At 45.8% G+C, this 8904-nt stretch overlaps 1 protein-coding gene across 4 annotated transcripts in view; it reads left to right on the top strand.

Annotated features, from left to right (window-relative positions):
- The first annotated feature begins 7516 nt into the window (after nt 1–7516).
- Znf536 (zinc finger protein 536) overlaps nt 7517–8904 on the top strand; it is a 436688-nt gene continuing 435300 nt past the window's right edge. For 2 of the 4 annotated variants that reach the window (XM_048791009.1, XM_048791010.1), the window contains exon 1: nt 7518–8107. The gene's annotated coding sequence lies outside the window, so the exon portion shown is untranslated. Of the gene's footprint in view, nt 8108–8192; nt 8876–8904 lie in introns of those variants that run through there. The other 2 variants (XM_048791005.1, XM_048791007.1) reach the window with 2 other exon arrangements.

Here is an 8904-nt window from a genome sequence, read left to right as displayed (position 1 = left end):
TGCAATGGGCCCTTGAATTATGGTGATAATGAATGGCTGCTATCTGTAGAAAGAACTGCTCACCAAGACAGGGGCTGAGGCTGGTAGATATGGCCCTTGGCCAGGTGTAGGGCAGAGTGGCCATGACTTGCAGAGCACGGTGGAAGCAGTATGCCACCAAAACATTTCCACAGCCCTGAACTGCTACACCCAAAGTGTGGGACACTGTAAGTCCCATTTAATATCAAAAAATGCATACAAAACATTTATGTATCACGGATAAGCATGGCCAGTGTCTACTCTGTACTAGGCTTTGCACTGAATGTGAACTCAGAGCTCCCTAAGCAGGCCCATGAGGTGGGGGCTCATTTTTCAGATGGGGACGTAAAGGCACAGAGGGGTTAAGTACCTTGCCTAAGGTCACATACCTTGCCTAACCCTACAGTGAGGCAGCCCGAATTTGAACTCAGGTGGTCTGGCCCTAGAACCTGAGTTTTGACACTCTATGGTATTTCTTCCCTCTCCTCTTTTGGAAAATCACTACCAAAAGGCAGAGATAACCCAGAGCGGGGGCTGGCAGGAGAGCAGGGAATCTTGGAGCAGAATTCCTGAGTGGGTCGTGGGCAGGAGGTGTGGACTAGGTGCCTGTGATCACCACATTTCACTAATATTGGCTGGCTCTGCCCTTCTCTGGTGCACCCTCTATCTGAAACAGGAAAGCAAAGAGATACATTGTTTCCTCAGAGGGCAAGAAGTTTCTGCTCTTCCTCTCCTGGGGTTCATTAGAGCTGAAGGGTGAATCTGGGGACAATGGGAACCTGTTAAAAGTTTCACAACCATCAGAATGAGAAGGTCAACTATTTGCAACAAATGTGACTACGTAAAGGTTAACATATTTTAGTGGGTCTGTAAGATAAGCCCTCCATCCCCCATAAACAGGGCAAAAAGGCAGGAAAAGACATGAATGGGAGAAGGACAAGTTGGGCAGCTTTTTGGAAGGAAAGTTGGCAATGCCATCAGGAGCCTCAAAAACTCCATAACCACTGACCCAGTCATTTCACTTCCAACGGATGATCCCCAGCAAATGAACAGAGGTGCAGACACAGGTTCACCATGAAAATGCTCACTATGACAATTTTAAGGGAACAAGAAAAAAAAATAGAAACAATTTAGATGCTCCAAAATAAGAATATTGTTTAAATAAATTATGCTGCATCCATTTGATGGGACATTATGTAGCCATAAAACCATGTTTTCAAAGAATATTTGATGAAGTTGTGAAATACCTTGTGCTACAAGGTTAGAGAACAGAAGCAGGACACAAAATGGTTTACCACAAAATGATTCAAAAGTTTGTAAAAATTTGATAGACACAGAAATATGTGCAGAAGGAAAACACGAGAGGCGATGGGGTCAGATGAAGGGAGGTGTAATAATTTCTATGTTTTCTGGTTATTCTTTAAGAGTTACTTTACATTAGGAAAAAAAACTTTTAAAGGTTTCAGTTGATTTCTAATGGTGACAATACATTTTCAGCAATGCTGTGTGTTCATGTTTGTGTGAAAGATTGTTGTGTATTTATTCATTCATTCATTCAATTAGTTATAAAGGCAAAGTTCTTAAAACAGTGCCTGGCACACAGTAAGAATTACTTATGTGTTAGGTATGATTCATTAATTTCTTGAATAGTTCCATCGACATTTCCCAGTGTGTTGTACTGTGCCAGGGACTAAGCTAGACCTGGAGTCTAGTGATGAACTAAACGCTGGGTCTGTCATTTTGGAACCTTTAAGCTTTGGGTAGAGAAGGAGCTCTAAGAACAAAGACTTGGCACCCTGAAAGAATAACTGTGGCCAAGGGAGGTCTACAGATTAGTATCCTCAGAGCTGGGGGAGGCTGGTTAGGTTAGGATGGACAAAATTACATCTTAAATATTCAAATGAATTAATTTGTCCTTTTTCACCAGTGTGGTTCTATTATATCTGGTTATACCACTAGATGCCAAAACCCAGTCGATTCTGCCGGTTGACTCTCCCATGCACGGGTTGCAGGATACCCTAGGATATTCTGGAGTACTTATAAGATCTAGAGCAGGTACAGGGACAGATACAGCCTTCCAGAGACTCTCCAAGGATCCAAGCTCATCCTTCTGAGCCATCCTGCCCATGTCTCCCATGTGGCACCATCTAATGCAACTTTGCCTCTCTCTGAGCCTGGTACCATCAACAGATGCCCTGTCCTTTTGCCTGCCTAAGTCTTCTCTTTCTATTTTCCCAAAATTCATGACACTCAAGAATCAGGATTTAAAACAAAGTCTTGGTAGTGATGACTCTTCCCAGGCCTCTGGCCTATCATCCACCCAAGTTCCACTGTCTGTGCCCTGCACAGGCCCATGGAAAAGTTCTGTGTCACAGGGCTCTCAGGTAGTGGCCAGAGTCAAGAGAGCTGTTTTGCCTTAATTTTGTCATTTTTATCTGATTCCTAGGTATTTTCTTGCAGAGAAATGCTTTCTGGAGTTGACAAGGCTATGTTTATCCTGCTCAACCATGGAAATCAATCTCAGTACTGGATCCTGCTTGATCTGTAGGGACCAGATTGCACCTATTAGCCAAAGGCCTTTTCTGAAAAACTTAATTTTCTCAACGTTTGATCCCTTTTGTTTCTAGTGACAAACTTTGTACCTCTACATTAAAATCCAGGTTGACAATTGGACCTTTGGAAAAGTAGGGCCGGGTGGTGGCTGCTGTGTGCTACATGGTGAACACATCTGAAGTATAAGAAGGAAATATTAGAGGCATGGGCATCTTAGGAAAGTTCTTTAATCCCAACCAGAAGTTGCATTTCATATCTTGATACTTTGCTTCCACTTCTCAAAAATTCCCCAAATTCAGATTATTGTGGGCTGTTTAACTGACTCCCTCTCTGGAGGCAAACAAAACACAGTTGTGTTTTAGATTGAAAGGCCACCAGCCTCCTGGCTTTCCCCCAAAAAATGAATCAGAGTTGGCTTTGGCTGTGGAACTGCAGGGCCCACAGGTGATGCTCCTGTGTTCCGAGGATGTTTCAGGGCCACTGCTTTGTAAAAGAGCATAATATAGAGCTGTGATGATATCCAACAGTGCTCAAAACATTTTCTTGACCTTTGATTAACTTAACACAAAGACACCATGAGAACACCCTGGTTGGTCCTGCTTAAAAATAAAGCCTTATGTGGAAAAAGTAGAATCATAAATAAATTATCATTTACTGGTTATTTTGGCCCTGACCATTCCTTTTACAAAAGACATTGAATGTTGAGATGCCTTAAATAATCAGCTCTCTCAGTTCAGGAAATATGATTCAATTTACAAAAGTTCAATTTATAAACCTTGTTCCTGGAATGGAGATAGAATGCAAAGCAAGGCACACCTGTAGCTTTAAGAAAAATTCTAGCAAGTTCTCTGGCTGTAGAAAGAGCTACAGGGACCATGCTATGCTTTTCCAACCCTTGTTTCAGCCTTGTTATTGAGCTATCTAGTTCCTAGCCCAAGTGTTCCTTGTTCTTGTCAGGTGCTAAATATATCAGGTCTCATTCTATGGCAAGGGGCAGAAAACCCATTGCAAACTGAATTAACTTAAGGGGAATTAGTCTGCTTGCCAAACAGGCGCAGAGGTGTAGAGCTGGCTTTAGGTATGGCTGGTTTTAGGCCTCATACAGGCCAAGCAGGACTTCAACAATGCCTTTGTTCATGTTGGCACCATTCTCAGGCTCCTCTTGGCTTCTGCAAGCTCTCTGCTCAGGTCTCTGTGAGGGGGTGGAGACTACAGTCCGTCAGCCATTCAGCCTCTCCACTAGCACCAAACAAACCCAGATCCACTCTGATTGGATCAACAAAGGTCACGTATCTATTCTGAGCCAATCAGAGTCCAGAGAGATGTGACAGGCTGATTACTAGGACCTGAGGAAGCACCCCCCTACCCATCCACCAATGCCCTCAGGGTGGAAAAGGGAAGGCAGGGGCTGCAATTGGAAGAAAGCTTGTGTAGTCAGAGCCAAAAAAAAAAAAAAAATACTGTGGATCCATCTCTGCATTGAAAGTTCAAAGAGGGGTATGACCTCTCCTCTCCTCTTCTTTCCTCTTGTCTTCTCTTACTTCTTTTTCTTTTTAAACTGTGGGACAGCTGCACTCTGTTTTAAAAGGGTATGCTTAAAAAGGAGTGCTGGTGGTAGGGGGCAGAGAGATCAAGGTTGTCCAGGGACCAATAGTTTGTGGCAGAATAGCCAAGTACTTCCAATTCCCAAGTTTCTTCTTATTCAGGAACCACTTTCCACCTCAATGGGGAACCTCCCACTGAACTCTGCTCTTAGGGGAGTCTTTGAGAGGCCCAGAAGTGCCTATGACTGAGCAGGCTGCTCCTTCACCTCAGTGAAGACAGACACATGACCTCAGCCACAGAGAAAAATCCCTTATCCAAGGCAAGGAGACTCCATTGTTGAAGCCCAGGCAGCCTTCCCCTGAGTGAAGGAGAGTTCCCACATTGAGAGATGGCCACCTGAAGTTGGGAAGCAAAGACTGCCTGTGAGAAGTCTGGTGTAACTCTGCAGGCATCCAGACCAACTCCTCACCTGACACATGGGCTTTTATAGATTTCCTTATATCTTCTTGAAGAAGGTGGCCATCAGCTTCCCAAAACCACTATCTCTGAAGGATCAAAGAGGCCTTACAGATGGTTGGCAGCCATCTTTTTACAGATAGGAACACTGAAGTAGGGGTACCTGGTCCATTTATTCACAAGTGTCATGGCTCACCTTTCCACTCAGAACCCAAGCCTTCTTGGAGTGTCTTCTCTTTTGCTTCACAGTTTTGGTCATAGGTATTGGCCATCTCATTAGCTAAAGGCCAACCACTCTGTGAGGAGGCAGACTGACTTACAAGGAGCAGAGGGAGCAAAGAGAAAAGTACAAACAAAAGTAAAATGAGTGCTGTTGGAACAGCAAGTGCAACGCCAAAGTAATGGTTTGGAAACACTTTATGAATTACTGTCACTTTTGGGAATGGAATGACGGAGGTCAGAACAAACCTTTTGGTGTGAGAAGCAACTTGAGTGGCCCGATGCCTATTACAAGGTGCTGATTCGGCTCCTTCAGGTCCTGTTTCCAAGTTGGCCCAGGAGTCTCCCAAGAACTGATTTCATCACCTTGATTTTTACCCACAGACATCACCTGCCTAACTCCTCAGCCCGGGCTTCCAATTACTTGCATCAATTTCAAGAAATTGAAGGGCTGGAACTACCCTGAAGATACTGCAGGTATGAAAAGACCTGCTCAGAGTCCCCTGGGTGGGGAGTGGCTGCACCCAGGGCCAGCTGTGAGGCTTGGTGAGTGCAGGACTCCTGGATGTGGGAATTGATCAGGCCCATGGGAGCTTCTGCTAAAAACTCAGTCACCTGTTGCAGTTTGGCTGGTCTGGGCAAGACCAGTGAGAAATACTCTGGAGTTTGAGAAGGAGTAGAAGGAGCCAGTGCTCGACAGGGTCAGGGGTAGGGGAAGAAGGTTGGGGTATCAAGAAATCTTGATGGGAAAAGCACCTGCAAGCTACAAATTGGGGAATTATCCTCAAAACACAGAGTGGGGCTCCTAGGTGGGGTAGTCCATGGGAACTTCCCTGCTTTAGTGGGACGAAGGTAGAGACCAAGTTTTTGGTCGCTCTACCCATTGTTCAGTGCTCTTCACCCTCAACCTTGATTCCCACGTGCAGGGATCACAGTTCAGTTCGGCAGGCCCTGCGGAGCTCACTATCTTAGGACCAAGCCTTTGAGGAATGAAAAACACACTTTCGTCGATAGGGGGCGCCAATGAACCCCCAGCCCCGATCAGTCGGCCGGACTCGGGCAGTGGGGGCACGGTCCTCAGGTTGTAGGTAGTCCATTCCTCAGCGGGTCCTGGCCCACCTCGCTGCCCCAAATCTCGCGGGGGCAACAGCCGAGGTTCCCGGCCTTCCTAAGACACAGGCTTTAAGGGCTGAAGGCATCTGGAGCCTCCCACCCTGGAAGGGCGCCTGTGCCCTGACGGCCACTGTCCCAGCGCGGCTCAGATGGACACCACCCAGGGCGGTGCCATCCCAGGGTGATGACGAGACTCAGTCCCGCCTCCATGTCTTACAACATTTAGGCAAGGTTGGCGGCTGGAGGGTTAAAATGAGGCTGCCACCCCTATTCTGTCGGGGAGAAAGTGCCTTTTCTCCAAGTCCATATGGCCACTTCCTTTCGACCTGATCGGCCCTGCTCGCCTCTTTGTCCGAGCTGTCACTTATAAAGAATCACTTGACTTACAATAACAGGTTCAAAAGACGACAGAGTATAATCAGTTGATCCACGAAGAATTGAAATAAAGAACACCCCACTGTTCTGGCTATCATTCCCATAGAGATAGTGATATCATTGATGTGATTTCGATGATAATTTCTGTACAAGAAAAAAAAAACCCTTGTATTTTGGAATTTGTTCAAGAAGATTTTCAGACACATCAGATTGGAAAATGCGGACTGAATTGCTAAACTTTTGGGGGGTAGGAAGGTGATTTTTAAAAAAATCAATGCAGAATTTTGTGTGGACTTCAAGGATCTCATAGAATCAGGCTGGTTGGGAGAAACCTATCCTTTCTCCCTTCCCAAATCTTTGAAGACAGAGGGAGAGAGAGAAGGAGGGAGGGAGGAAGGGAGGAAGGGAGGGAGGGAGAGAGAGAGAAAAGAGAAGAGGAAGAGAGAGTGCGCCTTGGGTTCTTTGGACAAGCTTTGGGGGTGTGAGAGCAGAGTTGACCAGGCCGGGTGCCCACCGAAGGCGCACCTGGGAGCTGACCACCAGGGAGGAGATGGAAGGCCCGTGCCTGAGGCAACTGGGAAGCGCTGGTGTGATAGTCCCTAGCCCCGCTTGCTCTGTGTTGCTCCTCCCTACACGAACTTTTCTGTGCCTTGCCCCACTCTTGGACTGGTTTTGCAACTAAGTAGCTCCTTCTCCTGGAGCCAGTAGTGATGGGGAGGCTGTGCGTGTTTACTCTCTATCTTCCCTTTTGAAGTACTGTGGTGCCCTGGTTTAAACTCAGCCAGTCATTTTGGGGGGAACTCAGTTCATAGAAGCTGGAACAAGTCTTACCTGAATCTGTGTTTTAAGTGTCCCCGTGGCTGAGTATTTTGAATAATCAATCTGTCTCCATCGCTTCTTATTAATGCACAACACAGGCCTCCCCCTCCCTCCTATCTCCTTCTATATTTGTCAACTCTTTAGGATTTTGTCTTTCTGCTATTAACATGCCTAATGTCACATGCAAACTTTTTTTTTTTTAAACAAGCTGTTCATTGGTGTATCTGGATACTTCTTTTATTATTATTACTGAATCTTTTTTTACCCATAATGACACCAGGATCATTATATAATCCCATAACAAAGAGGCTTTTGAGGCACCAGCTTTTGTCAACTCTAGGACAGAGAATCCATAATTGCATTATTCAGCTTATTTTTCCCCCTCTTCTTTCCCCCCCTTCCTTGCTTCACAGAAATCCAAGCTCACGTACCATTCAAATCTCCACCTTGTTACCTCCGCTTATGTTATTTACCAAAACGTTCGCCTTGAGGACCAGCCTTGCAAAGTTGCCTTTAAAAAGTTATTTTGTTTGATAATTAAGTCCTGGAGCCCACCGCGTGATGATTATTCTGGACCCATAAGGCAGAGAACCTGCGTGACGTTTTTCTCGAAGTTTAATTACCGTATGCTAATTTCCTTGCCTACTACGTGATTAATTAAAATCATATTTTCATAATCATTTGGCACTAGTATTGTTTTAGAATTATCATGATCTCCTAAATAGTGTCTGTAAATAAAGTCGCCTCTAATGGCAGGCGCGGGAGGCGAGGCTGAGGACCTCTCCGTGTTTGTATCGCGGCGATTGGCAACATAACTGCCTTATTTACATTAAATACGCCACAAGGTTACAGCGCGGATCAACGTCATTTGATCGCTGATGACTCCCTTAAACGCCCGGGCTGTGACTGATTCTCCGCGTCCCGCTGTCCACCGAGATTCACCCGGGAGTTTTTTTTTTTTTTTTTTTTCCCCAGAAAAGAAACAGACTTTAAATAGTTTCAGAAGCAGGTAAGAATTACGCTTTTTCCTCTCCCCTTTTCCGTCTCTCTCTCTCCTCTCCCTCCGTGGCAATCTCTCTCTCTCTCTCTCTCCCTCTCGGCTGGATAAAAAATTCTTTAGTCAAAGGCAGGAATGCAAAGTAGTGACAAGCGAAGGGGCTGATATATGTCTCAGTAACGAGTCTGACAATCAGAATGTAGCTCTTGGAGAATAGATAGATTTTAATAAGTGTGTTTACATGAGCTCAAGGTCAGAAGCAAGCTGCGCTGTGTTAAATGGTTTCTTAGTTGCTAGACAGAGAGAAAAAATGGACGATCACACACCATTCTTTGTAGATTATTATATCAAGGGTTCAGTCTCTGGCTCATCAAAGCTAAATGCCGCAAGACCTATCTAGTTGCTGTGAATTATGCCAGGGCGACAATGGAGAGCGTTTTTAATGGTACAATGCATTTCACCTACCAGATAGGGGGAGGCCGAGCCGGGGATGGGGATGTCTGCTGGGGCTGGGTGATGAGTATCAATGAACGGGGCGATTCTGAAAAGAGGCTGATGAAAATCGAGCCTGCCCTGCCCGGGCTGGGCTGGGAACAGTTCGCCGGGCTCTGCCGAGTGGGCGAGCGAGGCGCGCGAGCTGGGCGCCCGTCCCCCCTCAGCCCCGGAAAATGATCAAGTCAATCATGTGGACATGTTTCATTATTCATTGAACACAATCTTTTACAACGCTCCGTTTACGTGCCCGAGTTTGCTCCCGACGCCCGCGTTTCAATGTTTAAGGTAAGGGGAAAACAAAGGTGGGGGGGTGG

Source organism: Marmota marmota, unplaced genomic scaffold (genome assembly GCF_001458135.2).
Source record: "Marmota marmota marmota unplaced genomic scaffold, marMar, whole genome shotgun sequence".
In the NCBI taxonomy this organism is placed as follows: Eukaryota; Metazoa; Chordata; class Mammalia; order Rodentia; family Sciuridae; genus Marmota; species Marmota marmota.
This window is presented reverse-complemented; position numbering and strand designations above follow the sequence as displayed.